This window comes from Macadamia integrifolia, unplaced genomic scaffold (assembly GCF_013358625.1).
Source record: "Macadamia integrifolia cultivar HAES 741 unplaced genomic scaffold, SCU_Mint_v3 scaffold1506, whole genome shotgun sequence".
In the NCBI taxonomy this organism is placed as follows: domain Eukaryota; kingdom Viridiplantae; phylum Streptophyta; class Magnoliopsida; order Proteales; family Proteaceae; genus Macadamia; species Macadamia integrifolia.
In genome coordinates this window covers 104,727-113,902 of record NW_024868236.1, presented here as the reverse complement: position 1 = coordinate 113,902, position 9,176 = coordinate 104,727, and positions in this window count along the sequence as shown.

Here is a 9,176-nt window from a genome sequence, read left to right as displayed (position 1 = left end):
CCAAAAAAAAAAAAAAAGAGAGAGAAATAAGGCAACTTTCATAGGTAATTGAGTCGAAGTGTCCAAGGATAGTGAAATGTGACATAAAATTCCATTCACTTTATGACTTATACCGTGAAAGAGTCCATTCTTATGCCCAAGGAAGACCGCGATTTCAGTTCAGATAAATTTAATATTTTATTTTTTATTTTTTTTAGGGGTGTGTTGGCCTTCCTCTCTTATTGTAACACCCTGAATTTTGAAGCAATTGTACCCTAGTGTCAGGATTTAGCTGATATAAGGGGTAATAGGTTGTCCAACCATGTGGACCCACATGTATAACAGTAGGAGGGAGAAATTGGCAAATTCATTAGTCAAGTAGGAGGGGTAAAATAGTCAAAAAGCTGTGGAAATAGTTCCACACATGGTGGATTAAATAGGACAGAGGATTAGGCTTCTGGGGGGTCAAAAATAAGGCAATCGGTAGGCTACCTTGCTGCTAACCGGCCAACTGGTTTGAGTTGCAGAATGCAAAAATTTGGGTTTTACTTATGTGGGACCCACCCCTTTGCAGTGTGACTCCTCCCACTTATACCATGTATATGGGCATATTTAAGAGTCCTAATGCACAAATTACTATGATGGTTAGTGGGGTCTACATAAAGTTATTAAATTTTAAAGTTATAAAATTAATGGGTTAATTTTAAAGTGTTTAGCCAAACAGACCCTAAGGTCTAATTTGGGCTAAATAAATATAGTTTATGCAGATGCTTTTTACCTATTTTTGTTGCCAAATTCGGTGGAGCAGAGAAGGGAGAAAGGAGGAGAAAGAAAAAGAAGAAAGAAGAAAAAGAAGGAAGAGGAAAAAGAGGGAGTTGTTGTTGCCTCTGTTGCTGCTATTGCTCCTCTACCTCTGGTGCTACTATTGCTTCTCTCACATGCTGGCAGAGGAAACCCTAGGTCTGCCAAAGGTGCTACCACAGCTGGGAAGAGGTCTGAAGCTGGACAGCTACACTAGGACACTCCCAGCTGCAACTGCAAGTCCCAAGAACTGCCAATAAGGTAATTCATCTGACTTACCCCAGTGACTTTAGTAAGGGTAGAATTCGGCCAGGGGTAGGGTTTGTAATTAATTGAAATTAGTAGTGGAAAATTGACTGTAGGAGCTCAATTCAGTCTCCCACAACAAAAGCCCCAACTTTTGGACATCAGTTGGGACCCAATTGGCTATAGGGTTGCCCAGAAAATCTTTGTCATAGGGCTTTTGCCAATTGGGTGAAAAGAAATAAAATTGGAGGTGAGTTAAAGCCCTACATACCTTCAATTTTGTCTGAGAATAGATAGAAGTTGTAGTTGGGTCACCCGGTTGGAAATGGGGTAAGTTGGAACCAATTGAGCCTATGCCCTATAATAAAACCCAAATGGGACTTGGGTAGAAAACCCATAAATCATGTTCCACTTAATTAGATGTGTAGAGGTGAAGAATTGACTGGGATAGGCCCTGGTTTGTTCAGCTGGGTTGGAATCCCAGCTGGTTCCCAAGAAACCTCATTGGGAACAATTCAACTATTGTAGGGTTTAGGTGAAAAGGATTTCAATTGGCCAGTTCACCCCCTACCCATGTTTAGCATATTTTAAAGACAATGTAGGAAAGATTTGGAGCCCGGGACTTCACAAATTGGCCCGACAGAATTCTGTCCAAGAGAAAGCAGAATTCTATTGAAAAAAGGACCCATTCTATCAGGCAAACCGGCCAGCCAGTTTGGCCTTGACAGTACTACTATTTTAGGCCCAAAATGTGAACTGTATGCCTCGACAGTGTATATATGGCTCAAACTGCCCCAGAAGTGTGAGTATGTATAAAAGCAAGATTAGTGACTCGAGACCAAGGAAAAATACCCGGGTAAGAGAGATGAAATGTGGAATGCAAGTGTGAGCCCTGGCTGTGTTAGAAACCTCGCTTAATCAAATTTAAATGTTGTAGAGGTTACAGACCATTTCAATTGGTATCTAATGACCTAGTTACAATATATGGATTCCAATAGGCCAGATATGAAATTATTGACTATGTGGGTTGGATAGGTGACTTGCATGGGTGTTGAAAACTGAGCTGATATCCAAGCTTGGTCAGTTGGGAAAAATACTGTTATGAGATTAATATTTTGTGTACCAGTTGGGCATGGATTCCAATGAGGAAAATTCAATTTGGTCATTGGAAATAAAAACTAACAATGGTTAATAAATTGACATTAATCTTGAATATAAATTGTTAATTTAGGAATTTGAAATACTTGACAATGGTAGATGTTGACGAAAATTCAGTGAAAGAACATCAGATTTGGGTATCAAGGTGAGTGGGTGATTGCTCTATTTTACGGAGTGTTTTCTATACTTTTGTATTTGTATATGTGGCATGATCTTATTGAGATTGATGTGACCGATGTGTTGTGGATGTGTAGTACTATAGTTGTGTGGTGATGGTTGTAACATTGATGGTCTGAGGCATGGTGTGGTCGAGGTGTGGCTTCTGGTTCCGTGGGCTCAGAGATCAGTTTTATAGTTGTGACCACATATGTATGGTTGGATGCTATGGTTGTTATGGATGCATGCATATTGCATATGGTTAGGATTCACATCCTAATGCTATAACCCCTTGTCAATAGGGGTTAAGGTATTGGTTAATCCCACTCGATGATAGGTCGTGGATGACTACTATGCCCAGATACGATGTAATATATTCTAAGAGGGCATAGCATTGTATGACGTACTATACGCATGATTGTTGGACAACATGGGAGACCGATGACGATGTGGGATTCTGGGACCATAGCTGTTAAAGGTTACTATTTAGGGGTTAGCTGGGGGACAGAAGTTTCTTTCGAGATTGGCTGACATCTAATTGCAACTGGCTTAGATACCACCTACATTGCTTATAGCACTTATACCCATATATTAAGACTTAGTAACTAAAATCGAATTTAATATAATAAATGGATTGTGTACATTATGCATTTAGGGCATTTTGGTATGGCTTGTGTGTGAGCATGTGCAGCATCATGACTTATGTGTGTGCTTGCCTACTCACCCCTCACTGGGCTTGTGAAGGTCACCACTTGTTGATATATGTTTTTAGATGGTAGAGCCGGAGATGAGACGGGTAGATGTTCATTATCGACTATGAGGCTGTGCCCATGGGACACTGTGAAGTTGTTTGAGATTTTCCTTCTACTATGTATTTAATTGTTATTATTGAATTGTAAGATTTATTTATTATTGTAACCTATGGAAATTATCATTTTGGGCCTGTATTAATATATATCACTATAGATTTGATCACCAAGTATATGCTTCACATGGACTGTATATGCGTACTCTAATTTATGGTAGATGTTCTCGAGGGTTTGTATGGTTAGTTTACTGTGTCCATGATCCTGGTGATAGTAGGCTAATTGGATTAGGAACTAGTGTTGCATACCTTGGCCTAAATTTGAGGCAAGATATCAATTGGAGTATTGGCCCAGGGCCTCTTTGTCTGTACATTCTTTTTTCTTTTCTCTTTTTAAATATAAATGATCATTTTAGAGGAAAAAAAAAGTCAATTCTATTATCTGGTGACCCATTTCCATTAGCCTATTACGAAGGAAAAAAATGAAACTCTGAGCATTTAAGAAAATTAAAGGCTTGTAGTTACAAAACATAACGATAAAAAACTACATATAAAACCTCCATAGCAGAAAATGATAGTCGTCTTACATGGGGTACAAAAGAGAAGTTTTAGTTATAACCACATTGGTTGTGTTCCAGCACAGGGGGTGCAAGAAAAGTACAACCATTAATGGCTATAAATGTCTTCTCTTACAATACTTAGTTGATAATGCCCTTATACTATTCCTATTACCCACTATACACCATGTGAAGAACTTTAATTCTTCATTTTGTTTCAAAGGACTAAACCTTCTTTGAAAATCTTTTCTTTCATTTTTCTTGGTAATATTTGTGTGAACAAAAGGCATAAGAAATGGAGAATTGAAATTGAATGCCAATGCAACGTTCTTTAAGTTGCTAAACTTATATGTTGTTGCTTGCCTAATTGATCACTATGTTTAATCATGAATTCCAACAAAAATATTTCATTGAACTTCTACAGGTGGTTCCTAAAAATATCTCTCTTTTTGGAAAAATAAAATAAAAAATTTACTTGTGCACATGATATTCTTGTGTGGAAAGCAATATAAAACGGCTGGCACGTGACCACCAAAGAGGTAAAAGGAAAGAAAGTACCAAATGATGAATCAGAATAGACTGTAGAAAAACTGAACCGAGTACAATATAAACTACAAAGCAATCGCTTTCCTATAATATGTACTAAGTGAGAAGAAATTTAATAGTGTGAGTATAGGTGAAGTAGCCAAAGAAATTTACAGCACACTAGTGATAGCTCATGAAGATATAACTGAGATAAAAGAAATAAAAATAGACATGGTACAAGATTATAAAATCTAACCTTATACCCAAGACTCCTTGTGAAGTCTACCAGAAGTGTGAGTGATTCTCGGATCCCTGTCCAATACCATAGCAGTTAGTACTCGGTTCAATCAAATAAATTCACTAATGTATAGGTGAGAAAACTTCTCCATAGTGTAATTCATACGTGTTGAGTCTTGGCAGACATTGAGAGGGGGTGAATTAGTCTGGCTAATTTTTCTTCTTTAATAAGTATACAAGCTGACTTGGTAATCTCTGCCAACACTATACTTGCTAGCACACAGTTGTAAGCATACTCAACTTCTTATAGGTACTTCAAAATGTACACACCTATTTCACATTGCACAAACATCTAAGCAATACAATGCAAATAGAAACCCACATGCACAACACAAGGAATTTTACTAGGTTCACCAAGATGCCTATATCCCAAAAGTAGTGCCCGTGAAAGTTTCATAGCTACTCAATTCACTGTAACTGCACCTACAGGAGCACCCACACCCAGATTTTTCAACAAACAGTTGAGAAGGTATACACAGTGCTAGTAGAGCACCCACCCTAATGTCTAGGACCTACTAAACACTTGTTATAGAGATAAAAATAATAAGAATAGGCTTATAAATATTTCTCTACAATCAAGCTTAAGCTAACATGGTTTCACAACAATAATCTTCTACCTCTAACAGTTACATTATCACAAATAGTAATGGCAAAGTAAATGTAAGATAGAAAAACTCACAACCCTTATCTGGTGTTCATAGAGAAACCTCAGAGCACTGTCTCTACAGATTAGAATCTTTAACTCCCCTTTAGAGTAGGAAACTTGAATCTTCAAGTAAAAAATACAAGCATAGAACTTCACAAAGCCTCTCCCCTGTCTTCTTTTCTCTCTTTTCTCTCTTTTCTAGGTTTGAAATCAATGAACCACCAAAGATCTTCAAATAACATCTCAAAAAATTATTAATGGAGTAAAAACAATCTCCATTAAGCAACAAGACCCATTCAATGGCCAACCAACAAAGGGAAACTTCCTCTATCAAATATGTGGGTTTCTTCAGTTCAAAATTTTGTTCTAGAGCTTCCAATGGATAGAGCCAAAAAAAATAAACAAATAAATCAAGAAGTTTACAGCTTGAATAGACCAATTTAGCCTTATGGATCAAAAGTTATGACAAAATGAAGATGGACCAATAAGAAAGCCACAGAAAGAATCTATCAGAGTGGTGTAGCCAACATTGGTGGCATGCAGCATTGCGAAAATGCTCTCAGCCCTTCGATCATATTTCCAAAAAGTGCCTCATATCTAGACCCTTTGGATCCACATAATGGGAGGATGATCTCAGCCATTAAATTTGTATTGACGTTGACCTTTAATATGACGGCTTTGCCATACTGATGTCATTTTCAGTTGCTGTTCTGAACTTTCATTGGATGAGTGTAGAGAATACATGGAACACCATTGAATCAATTCTAGAAGGTGGGAACCTATAGCGTCCCTCGGATCAACACTTAGTACTCTTGATCAATCCGATCTTGTGATTGGAATCTTCAACAATATGGAAGGAGCGCATGCTTAGTATATAAGCCGGACGAGATCTGGTGTAGCACGGAGGCATCATAGATGATATACCAAACCAATAATAGACCTCATGGGAGTATATTTAGCACTTGTGTCAATGCAAATTTGAGTGAGCTTTTGTATGAGCACCTGTGGAATGTGGTTGATTTAGATCCTTAGATCTAGAATATTCCAAATTCCTTTTAAAATTTTCTCATATGGCCATATACAAGTTCATAGGGAAACCGCCTAGGTGTTAGCATAAAGGGGTGTGAAACAACTAATTATAGCAACTGGTACTATCCACTAGTAGCACCCATCAGTTGGATAATAACCTGTCAATGACCACAACCGGTGGGTCCTACTATAATGAACTCCATGCTTTTCCTGTGGGGCCCACTACACACGTAGTGGCCTACTATACCTTTATCCCCACACTATATGGGATCTACCTTATGACTTACACATCTTGTGGGTCTGAGGTGGTAGGTCCACTGATGAGTACATTTATGCGCGAAATCTAGGGTAGTAAAACATGCATTTTACATATTTAGAGCTACATTGGGTTTTATTCTATTTTTGTAGGTTTTGTATTTTAAAGGCTTTAAGCATAATCGGACATCATATCTCTCCAACAACAACTAATTAGTGTAGTTGGTGAGCTATGGTATGCCAAATTCCTTTACTCACCAGGAGGTTTCAAGTTCAAATATCATAGTTGTCTTTTTTTAGAGAATTTTGTTGAAGATTTCCTGCTTTTCACTCACATAAAGCACTAAGGGCATGTAGGGGTTTCTTGCGCAAGAAGAGAAAAAAAAAAAGAAAAAAAAAAAAAAAAAAGGAAAGAAAAAAAAAAAGAGAAATAAATCTTGTCTAAATCTTCCCTCTCTTTCACATCATCACTAGAAGATTGTCCAAATCACACAAAGCAAGAAGGAAAATCGTCCAAGGGAAAGAAAAAAAATAACCCAACAAGGGTTGTGTGCAAGATTTGAAGAGAGGGAGTAAAAGAAGAGAAAAATAAATAAAAAAAGGAAAGAAAATAAGCAAAAAAATTATACGAAATTTCTCCAAGTTTATTTCTCTTTTCTCTCTCCTTCACCTTAGCACTTTTGGTCTCAAAAGATCTCACTACCAATTGTGGGTTTCCCCCTTTTAGGAAAGAGAAATTTGTTACCGTACCTCCCCATTCCTTATAAATACAACTTATGTAAGAGGAGGGGAGACACTTCATTCTTCTTATGGGATTTTTTTTTAGTTGCTTTCTCTCTCTCTCTCTCTCTCTCTCTCTCTCTCACACACACTCTCGCTCTCTTTAGTTTTAGTTCTTTATTTTTTCTTTAATCACTTTTGTAATAGCTTTTAATTTCAATTAATGCAAGCACTCTTTTATTTTTATTAAACCTTTTATGTTTATGATTTATGCAATTGAGTTGTAAGTTTTAAAGTTATAGTTCTAGGCTTAGATCTAGGTGACTAGAACATGAGCCGTGGAGCTTCTCTTGTTTTCAAGTTCTTTATTTTTTTCAAGATTTGTTTTCTCCATGCATAGAAATTTTAGATTTGGTTCATTCCAGATCTAGTTTTTAAGGTTGGTAGTGATGAGGAAAAATATGTCCCTTTCCTCAGCACGGCTAAAGCGTGTATGCAAACCTGAACAGGACTGACTCACTACCTCGGCCCTCCATCAGGCCGTGCTGCCACCTCGGCCCTCCATCAGTTCGTGCTGCCACCTCAGCCCTCTATCAGGCCGTGCTACCACCTTAGCCCTCTAATAGGCCGTGCTTCCACCTCGACCCTCCATTAGGCCGTGCCACCACCTCGGCCCTCCATCAGGCCGTGCTGTCACATCGGCCCTTCATCAGGTTGTGCTACTACCTCGGTCCTCCAACAGGCCGTGCTTCCACCTCGGCCCTCTATCAGGCAGTGCTTTCGCCCCGGCCCTCCATCAGGCATTGCTACCACCTCGACCCTCCATCAGGCCGTGCTGCCACATTGGCCCTCCATCAAGCCGTGCTACCACCTCGGCCCTCCATCAGGTCGTGCTACCACCTCGACCCTCCATCAGGCCGTGATGCCACCTCGGCATCTCATCAGGCCGTGCTGCCACCTCGGTATCTCATCAAGCAGTGATGCCACCTTGGCATCTTATCAGGCTGTGCTTCCACCTCGGCCCTCCATCAGGCCTTGTTGCCACCTCCGCCCTCTATCAGGCAGTGCTACTCGTCACCACGGCTCCACCAACCTGTCACCTCGACTCGGCAGAGTCAAATAAGGCACCCAGAAAAGTGCTCTCGTCCACTCCTACATTCAAGGAACGTAATCCCTGATCATGGGTGTAGGACTCTATCCACTACACATCATCAGAGGCATCCACCCCTCTCACGACTTGCACATCCGAGATCAATGGGGAATATTTCTAGAATATTTCCTGGAACCCAGAATATTCTCAGAATCACAGAGCCACTCCTCTCAAGGACTTTACGCCTGAATCGGACTCTGCACAAACTCCCCTCCTCTCTACATCAGTAGCCTATAAATACCAAGGTAAGCCTCCATCATGGGGATGGATCACTCACTCCTTTTATTGGAAAAGTGCTCTTGAGAATCCACTATGGAAAGATCTGACTTAGGCATCGGAGAGTCCCTCGTCGGGTCAGCCCAGCTCTCCCCTGTCATCTCTTCTATGCAGGTTGGCCAAAGCACCAGGAACTGTAGGGAAGATCATCCGGTTAATTTTTTTCGCATCAGATTGGCGCCGTTTGTAGAAACCAGTTATAAAAAGTCACCTTGGACCAATGCAATTAAGGAGTGAGAAGGTCGTTTCTTTTATGACGACATGAGTAAGATCCACCCGCGAGTTACCATTTGGATGTCCCCCTTCACCACTAATGGCAGAGCAGGAGAATGTCCTAGCAGAGACCCCACCACAAGGACCCCAGCAAACTAGGCCTCATGCGCAAGTTACCCAGGGAAAGGGAGATCAGCGCGAGCAGAACCCTCAGCTATCTCGCCATGTCCCATCATCCCAGGTAACTCACCCAAACATGGAAGAGCAGATGCAGAGCTTATAGCTACAGGTGTTAGCGACAAATGCACTGGTGCGGGACTTCATATGTCAGTTCGGCTCGGCACTTCCAGTGCCATGGACTAG